Source organism: Dryas octopetala, chromosome 2, assembly GCF_963921425.1.
Source record: "Dryas octopetala chromosome 2, drDryOcto1.1, whole genome shotgun sequence".
Classification (NCBI taxonomy): Eukaryota; Viridiplantae; Streptophyta; class Magnoliopsida; order Rosales; family Rosaceae; genus Dryas; species Dryas octopetala.
In genome coordinates, this window is record NC_141367.1 from 5,784,934 (window position 1) to 5,794,126 (window position 9,193).

A 9,193-nucleotide genomic window follows, 5' to 3' on the forward strand; every position below is an offset into this window, starting at 1 on the left:
AACTATTCATTCCTCCTCATCACTTTCAGTCTCATAGTCCAAGGTCTTCTTCATCCATTCGACTATTCCTCTTAATTGCTTTACACTTTGCCTCCTTTAATTAATATCGAGGAGTAAGCAAGTTCTCTAATTTGGTAACAAAGGTTTGTTAGCAGAGAATTTGGAATATAGATTGCCAAGAAGCTTGCTACATGTACTAGTTATCTTTAAAACTGACTCTAGCTTTTGTGTACTTAAAATTCTCAATTAATTCAAATCAATCCTATTTTTTTAATTTCTCTTACCAAATTGATGGGTATCAAGTTATAACTTGCTTATTGATTTTTTGGTCAATTAATTTTAGTTATTGAATGGGCAAAGGGCCTCATTTTTTTCTTGTCTAAGGCCACCTAAATCCTCTGACCGGCCTTGCGGGTAGTTGTAAAACAAAAGAGCCAAAGCTTCTTCATAAGAAAAACAGAATAGCATGCAGAATAGCTTCCTCTTTATATCATATAATGTGAGTTAATGTATTTCTATGTATTTGTGGCAACATTTATCATTAAAGGAAAAAAAAAATAGAAAACATGATATTTACAGTGATGTTTTAGTGTTTTACCTATGGATGTTGCTTGCTTTCTTTTAGGTTGTCCTTGGCTTTATGATTGTGATATCAAGAATTTTTGGGGAGTCAACACTTGAGTGTTCGTCCATGGCCGCAAGATGATTACATTAAAACATGCTAATTCACGAGTCCAAATATGCTGTCACCAAAATCCCTGTGTCCCCCTTGTCACCTGCCTATTTTTTTGACACATGGCCTCCCTCTTAACACTGAGTTAACTCTGTTAAGATAATTTTTTTTTCCTTTACTTCAGCCATGACAAATTGGTCTTCCTCCAGCCTCTCTCTCTCCCGATTAGTCTTTCTCTTCTCTCTCCTCCCTTCCATCTCCTCGTCGGACCACTACCGACAGACAACCTCCAATGGCCAACTCGACTCGCTGACCATCGAGTCTTGCTCCACCCAGCCTCGTCGACAAACCCCAACCCCCCAGCCAAACCCTTGTCGGCGGGGCTAGGTAAAGCAAGACTCGATGGTCGGTAGGTCGAGTTGGCCGCCGGAGGTGGTCTATTGGTGGTGGTCTGACGAGGAGAGGGAAGGGATCGAGGAGAGAGAAGAGAGAGAGAGAGAGAGAGGCCGGAGGAAGACCAATTTGTCATGGCTGAAGTAAAGGAAAAAAAAATCATCTTAACAGAGTTAACTCACTGTTAAGAAGGAAGTCATGTGTCAAACAAATAGGCAGGTGACAGGGAGGAAATAAAGGATTTTGGTGACAGCAAATTTGGACTCCTAATTCAGGCAATTGGTTAACCCTACTGACAATTCAGGCAAACAGAAAGCATTACTTCCTCGTTTATAAGGAGCTATGCTTGTTCATGCTAACCTTATTAATTTTGTGAACCTCATCGCCATCGCTTATTAAGAATTGAACCACCTCAATATAATGCATGTGGCCGGACACTAGAACATCATTCAGGATACATTTCTATAATTAAATTCCAATAAAGATGAAAACAGAACGTATGCCTTGACAAGTAAGCAAACAAGATCATAATGGAGAACTTTTGTGAGCCTGTTGTTTTGGCACAAATTTGGTATCTCGTGTCGCGTTTTGGGGTAGTGTCACATGGCGGTAGTAACATTGGACATTTTTCTTTCTTTTATTAAATGAATTTCTCCTTTCTTGAGATGAAGCACGATTTTATGCGTCACCATGCCATCGGCCTCAACCTCGACCTCGACCTCGACCTCGATAGTTGGAACCTCCACACCTTGAATTTAAAGTGCCACGAACTTCCTTTGTTTTGTCAAGATTTAACTTTGACTCCAAAGCTTGGTCTATTGATGTGGAACCCACATTCTTTGAAAATGATGTGGAGAGTGTCCCAAGCTTGCTTGCTTGTTGTCGCTTCAACAATGATAGATAAGATATAACGCCTTCTTGTCCTTTCTTTGATTTTTAAGGGTACTCTTTTGCTCTGTGTTGTAGGTGGTCTCTTCCTTCGGAGTGGGTTCAACATACCCAGTATTGACAACCTCCCATATATCTTGTGATCCAAACAGTGCTTTGAATTGTGATAATAGTTCAAAAGTGCATGTTTATTGTATTTTATTAAATATTTTGTGCACTTATATTTGTTAATTTTAATTTAATTATGACTTATTTGGTGAATGCAGACAAATTGATAGAGAAGCCAATATTTAGTGGTGTGTATTGTATATATTTAAAAAGATTTTTGTGAAGTTTAAAAGTCATGTGGTATTTAATTAAGACTTTAAAAAGTTTGTAAAATTTTATGTGTATTCAAGTAAGAATTTTAAAAAGTCAATAAAAATCATGTGGTATTCAATTAAAACTTTTAAAGAATTTTAAAAAGTCCGTAAAAGTCTATGTGTATTTAAAAAGTCATTGACTTTTATAGAATTTAATTAATGATGGATTTGTAATGACTTTGAAAGACTTTTATGTATATTTCGAAGTCATCATAAATCCGACATCTCCCCTGCGAATTTCTAAGGATTTTTATAGACTCTATAAAACTCAGTAGAACTTTATGAAAATCTATAAATTATGTAAAAGTGTACAAAAGTCTTTATATTTCTATACACTCTACCCCTTAGATTTGAAGTGAAGGACGTGTTAGGTACATGAATGTCAAGAAGTTGGGCTTTAAAATTGAACCAAGATTAAGCAATATTAATTAGCAAGGATGTTGATTTAATTGGACACACTACTAAGAGTTGAAGAAGAAAGCCCATTGTATTTGTCATTAGAACATCACGTGAAGGAAAGAAAGATGGTGGGCCCGTGCCTATTGCTTCCAACTTGTAAATGTTTTCTTAGTGAGAACTGAGAAGGGATTCTTGTGGGCCCGTGAGTTTTCTTAGTGCATGAGCAGATCTTTAAGTTTTGCATGTATGACTTATGATTACATTTGAATACATGGAGAACAATTCATATATACAGTTTCGACTTGTTTTTTACTTTTCCATATGTACGACTTATGATTACATTTTTTTTTTTCCATCTGTATTTGTCTAGTTAGTGAGGCTATGCAGACCACCCTGAGCTGCTAAGTTGACCACCCTAACATATTTTGTCGAACTTTTTTCTTATTTTACCCTTTATTGCAAAAACGGGATGAAATCACCCAGATTTATTCGGTAGTCATCTACCGAAACATCCACTAATATTCAGCAGATAAGTGTCGAATAAATACAAACATTTCGACAGATAACTGTTGAATGCCTTTTTCATTTCCATTTGGTGGTTATCCATCAAATAATCCACCAATGGTCAGTAGATAACTATTGAATAACCATAAATATTTTGGTAGATAACTGTCGAATGAATCGATGAACAAAATTAAAATTTTTTGTTTTAAGGGTAAAGTTTGAATTTTGAAATAGGGTGGTTAACTCAGTAGTTTGAGTTGGTCGGAATAGCACTTGCCTTGTCTAGTCAAGATTAACTTTATTTTATCATACTGAGGGTGTATGGAAGTTACATTAATCGCAGATGTACTGTTAAGACCATCTCAATTAATTTGATTCATCTAGGAATTGAGGCGATAATTTAAGGTAATTTAAATTTTTTTTCTTCACCATAAATAAAAGTATGAAAAATATATTTTTTTTTTTTGCAAAATATTTGAGGTAAACTTTTTTTTTAGGCATTTTTTAAATTGTGAGTATTATAAAACATATTTAATTTTGCATAAGAGCATTTTAGTAATCAAACTGGTTTTGATTCAGATTCCTGCAAGAAGTAAACACGTGTATGAAAATCATGTTGTTTCTTATTTTGATTTCTGAAAGTTAGTAAACACCTTAATGTGAATGTCTGACTCTGATTCCTCTCACTCTGATTACTTCTCACTTTGATTCATCCTCACTTTGATTACTCGTCACTCTGATTCATCCTCACTTTGATTCATTCTCACTCGGATTCCAATTTATGCTCATTTTGATTACAGGTAAGTAAACGTGCCGTTAATGTAGCATGATATTTTCCTGCTGCACGAGCAGATTTTTCTGAAAGCTTACTTAAAGAGGAGCCCAACAATATCGACTGCTATTCTATTCGACTCTCTCTTTCTCTGAACTCTCTTTTATTCTTAGGTTTTATTTTCTTATGGAGAACTAACTCCCTAGCTAAGGCTAGGGGGAATCCTACAATTTATTTATGTAATTTTTTAGTTTGATTCAATTTTGGTTTTCAATGATTATATTTTTCTATGTGGTTGATTTAATTTAATACAAAGTTTTTCTCTTTGATTTAATTGATGAGTGTTTGATGCAATTCATAGGTTCAATCATGTTTTTTCTATAGTTTAGAAAATCATTCATGCTTTTAATAATTAAGGATAACTTGTAGATTGATTTAATTTGGATGGATATTGTTTCTTGATAGTTTGTCGCCTAAGGGTACATGTTATGTTTGGAATTATCCTAAAGGAAATTGAAAAGTTCTTTTTATGATTTTGATCAACCACAATGAAAAGTTACTTTTGTGATATTTTTCTTAAAAAAATAATATTTGTTAAATCTTCCGACTGAGGGCACTTCCTAGCTGTATTTTAATTGAGTTATAAAAAATAATCAAATTAATGGATTGCATATTTAAGTTGTAGGTGGAACCCTAATGCCATAGTGTTTTCTTATTATTAAATTTCATTCGACTCAAAACTTGTGTAATTTTCTCTGTTAATTTCTACAGTTTTTTAGTAAATTTTGTTAACTTTCTCATTACTCTCTTTGAATTCGACACTCGACTTCCGAGTTTATACTACTATGCTACACTTGCACTTGGGTTTAGCAAACAAATTGGATGCACCACTTCTCATAATTTTCTTTTTTTAACAGCGGAACTTGGATTTGTACCAAATTGGAAGCCATATTTGCAAGACTGTAAATTCTACGTCTGATACCACTTTGTTGATATTGACTTTAATTACAAACTAATACCAAACCAGTCACACACACTCTCAAAGAATAAAAGAGAAGGAACAATTTATTTTATTGGACGGAATGATCAAGTCTGATTGCTTGATCGAATTGATCCAAACTTACAAACACATATCTCTTATATAGGGACTTGAAACATTAATTACTAAAAAAAATTTTTTACTAAAAAATTTCTAAATTACTAAAAAAATTTATTTACTATAGTATATCATAATAATTAGATTAGACTTGTTGTGTGTACAAAAGTGATGTTGATGGAGAAGAATTTGATGCAGAAGATGTGGTGAACTGTGAAGAATTGGTGCTGTAACCATGGCCTGAAGACTCGGTTTGACCTCTTTCAAAACCAGTAGTACTATCACTGGACAAGATTGCTGAGAATGATAGTACTGGAGGAGCAAAATAGGTTGGCACTGGCATCTTTGATGGGAGAATGGGCAATGGAACTTCGAAGTTAAGCACTTGGATTGCTTGTTGTATCAAAGGCCTGACAATATAATCTGGGTGAGCACACCACAACCCAACAATCATCAAGCATTCCATTTGTTTCTCATCAAAATCTCCACACAGTTTTGGATCGGCTGCTTCGAGGACTTTCCCTTCTCCATAAAGCTTCCAAACCCACTCCACCATGTTAATTTGACTCCTACCAAACTCGGGATCGACCGGTTTTCTACCACAGGCTATCTCCAAAGCCACAATTCCAAAGCTATAGACATCTGATTCCATGCTAGCCTTTCCTGTAGTGACATATTCAGGAGCCATATAGCCCCTGGTTCCAGCCAGGTGAACCGTTGTTTGGGATTGTTTTCCATGATCCACAAGCTGAGCTAACCCGAAATCCCCAAGTTTTGCGTTGAAGTTCGTGTCCAACATAACATTGCTGGCTTTGATATCCCTGTGCAGCACACATTGCTCCCATTCTTGGTGTAGATAGAACAACCCAGAGGCCAAGCCTTGAGCAATTCTGTATCTTGCCTCCCAAGCTAACAAGCTTTTTGCTTTGAACAGATGGGAATCTAAGCTACGGTTGGGCATGAACTCGTAAACAAGTAGAAGTTCTCCTTTTTCGTGGCACCAACCGATGAGTTGCACCAGATTCCTGTGCCTAAGTCGACTGATGATCCTTACTTCTGCACCATACTCCTTCATCCCTTGTTTAGAGCTTCTTGATATCCTCTTCACAGCAACATATGAGTTCAACTCTTTTATGAAGCCTTTATAAACCCCACCAAACCCTCCCTCTCCCAGCTTCTCTGCCTCTGCAAAATTACCTGTGGATCGAGCCAATCTGCTGTAGGAAAACTTCCTGGGGCCTGTCCCCTTTTCAAATTCCTCATCGATGGAGTCATTAACCATAAGATCTTCATCGCTGCTGTCCGCTGTTTCCTTCTTCTTCCAAAACATGAACCAAACCAATCCCAACATACCAATCAAGATTACACATCCACCAACACCCAACCCAACTGCTAGTCCTGTATTGCCACTTCCTGACTTGGGTTTAACACCGGTGCTTGGCGGAGGAACTACAGATGTGGTGGTTGTTGAATTCTCATCACTCAGACTCAGTGAAGTCGAGTTGAAACTCCATGAGTTGATCTTGTGCAGAGCAATCGATGCACCGGTTGCAGCTGAGAATCCAACAATGACCAAATCCGGCAAGTACTGCAACAGATCAACATTGTAATCAAGATATCTCATGACTTGGACACCATTCACATAACTAGTGAAGGCAACGCTAAGATTTTTTGAGCTAGAATCATAACTGATCCGAGCCGTATTTATTTGTCCATCAGTAATACTACCATTCCAACGCGTGGTTTCATTAGACTTGACCGAATTTATGTCAATACCGACGTGATCATAAGGAGGGTCTAAGATGGATTCTATTTTATTCTCGTAGATATCAAACTCCACGGCGACAAACGGGTACTGATTCCTCGACGTGTTTCCATATTTGTCAAAGGGGAGGCCGAGGCTGGCACCTTCTCCTAGCGTGCTGTTGAGTGAGGACCCGTTCGGCGCCAGGAAGAAGGCGAACCCGTCACCATAGGAAGTATCTTTTCGGGAATCGATTACAAATGTGAAAGTAGTGGTGAAATCAGCGAGTTTACCTGTGGAGTTTTGGCGGAGGAGGAAGGGTGTGTAGTAGCTGGCTCGGCCAACGCTTCCATTCTTTGCATCGTCTTCAGCGCTTTTGGTGAGTCGGAGGAATTCGCTGCTGATGGAAACATCTCCTTCTGGGATTATTAGACTGTTGAGCACAGTACTGGGAAAGTTGGGGAAATCGAAATTCAATGGAGTTACACAAGGTGTTATCAGAAACAAGAGAAGAAGAGTGAGTTGCATTTCTAAGCAGATGGAGGAAGCTTGCAGAGATGACATTATAATATCGATTGTCTAAGTAGAGACTCCGATCGAGCACAATTCATGTAGACTGCTTGCAGCGTTTGATCATTTACCAATTCAAATTCATTACATTAATTTTCAGTGGAGGACTTAGTCCCGCAGGTTGACTATGACTTCCATGGGGAGACAGAAGACTTAGTTTACCTTGTATTTTTCTTTCTTTGTTACTAATTTGTTGAGTAGTTTTTATTGTTTTTATGGGGACTTTTAGTTGAGAAGAAGAATGAATCGAAGCTTTGGTGAATGCCGGAGCACGTTTCTGAGAGAGTTGGTAAGCTTACAAAGAAAAGAATTGTCATCTAAAAATAGAGCAGAATACTGCAGACTTGGTTTTTCAAAGTTCTTTAATCAGCAGCCCTTGTTTACCAATTCAAACCGAAATAAAGGAGGACTTGATGATCAGACCTGCAAGCAATTGACCTTTGAGTTTGACATGATATTTATATATGTGCAGTCTCTGCGGATGTGACCCCTAGACATTTAGTAGTTTCTGCTTCTATACTCTTTTTGGTCCAATTAGACATTTAGTTTCCACTTTTTTTTTTTTTTTTTTTGGGTCCAATTAGACATTAAGTAGTTTCTCCTTCTACAAGTATATATTTATATACAAATAATATTTATATACCCATGGAGAATGGCTTTAAACGTATATAAATGTTAACTTAAGTTAGAACTCTTCAAAGACACCGTGGATTGTTACACCGACCTTCCTCATTGTCGGGTAGACCCCAATGTAATGAATTGAGTGGAATAGACAAGTGCATGGTTTCTTGGAGAAAGACTTCATCCTACATAGTCTTAGACTCGTGCCATTGGATGCAGGAAAAAAAGTTAGGATTTCAGTTAAAGTTAGAATTTAGAAATGACAACCTCTAACATATAAATGTTAAAATTTAGTGTGGAAAAATATGTGAAATTTGGAAGTCATAAATTCTGAATTAAAATTTCATCAAAATAGATGTCATTTTTAAAATTTCACAAAAATAAATTTTTAGTATATATATATATATAAAATAAAAAAGTAGATCCACCGTAACCATCTTCATTACTACCACCATCACAGCCTCCATTGTTGTTCCTGTTGAATTACTGTAATCATAGAGGCATTTTTTGAGAGAAAATGAAAACAGAGCTGAGAGAAGAAAATGGAGTAGCTCAATTGCTTACTCACGTTGAGAGTGTGTCATTATATTCATCATTGTAATTCTGTTACAAAAACTGAATGAGATGCGTGAGCCTATTACCTCACTCACTCCACACACACACTTGATCAATCACACAATGCCAACTGTCATACCCTATTACATCATTTAATGAAAAACTCACTAAAATACCACATCAGCACTATTAAGCTGCTATGCTAAATCAGACCCGAGAATCAGTGGAAGCTTTACTTCCAACACTCCCTTCTAAAGCTTGCACTGATTTAACTCCAAGTTTGTTTCTCAAGAAAACAAAATGATCCTTTGGAAGAGCCTTAGTGAAAATGTCTGCAATCTGATCCTTGCTTCTGCAGTATAACAAATCTATCACACCTTCCTGCAATGCATCCCTTATAAAATGGAATTTCCTGTTAATGTGTTTCGATCTCTGATGGAACACTGGATTCTTGGTCATAGCTATTGCAGAAGTATTGTCACACATAATGGTAGTTGGTTCCACCTGTTCTTCACCAAAATCTTCTAACACAAACCTCAACCAAATTGCTTGAGTTGTGGCTTCTGCTGCACTCACATATTCAGCCTCTGCTGTGGATAGAGCCACACTATGCTGT

The 9,193-nt window shown here is 36.8% G+C and overlaps 1 pseudogene; it reads right to left on the reverse strand.

The window, feature by feature from the left end:
• Positions 1–5,124: 5,124 nt before the first annotated feature.
• LOC147292704 (L-type lectin-domain containing receptor kinase IX.1 pseudogene) lies at positions 5,125–7,516 on the reverse strand (annotated as a pseudogene).
• Between the last annotated feature and the right edge of the window lie 1,677 nt (positions 7,517–9,193).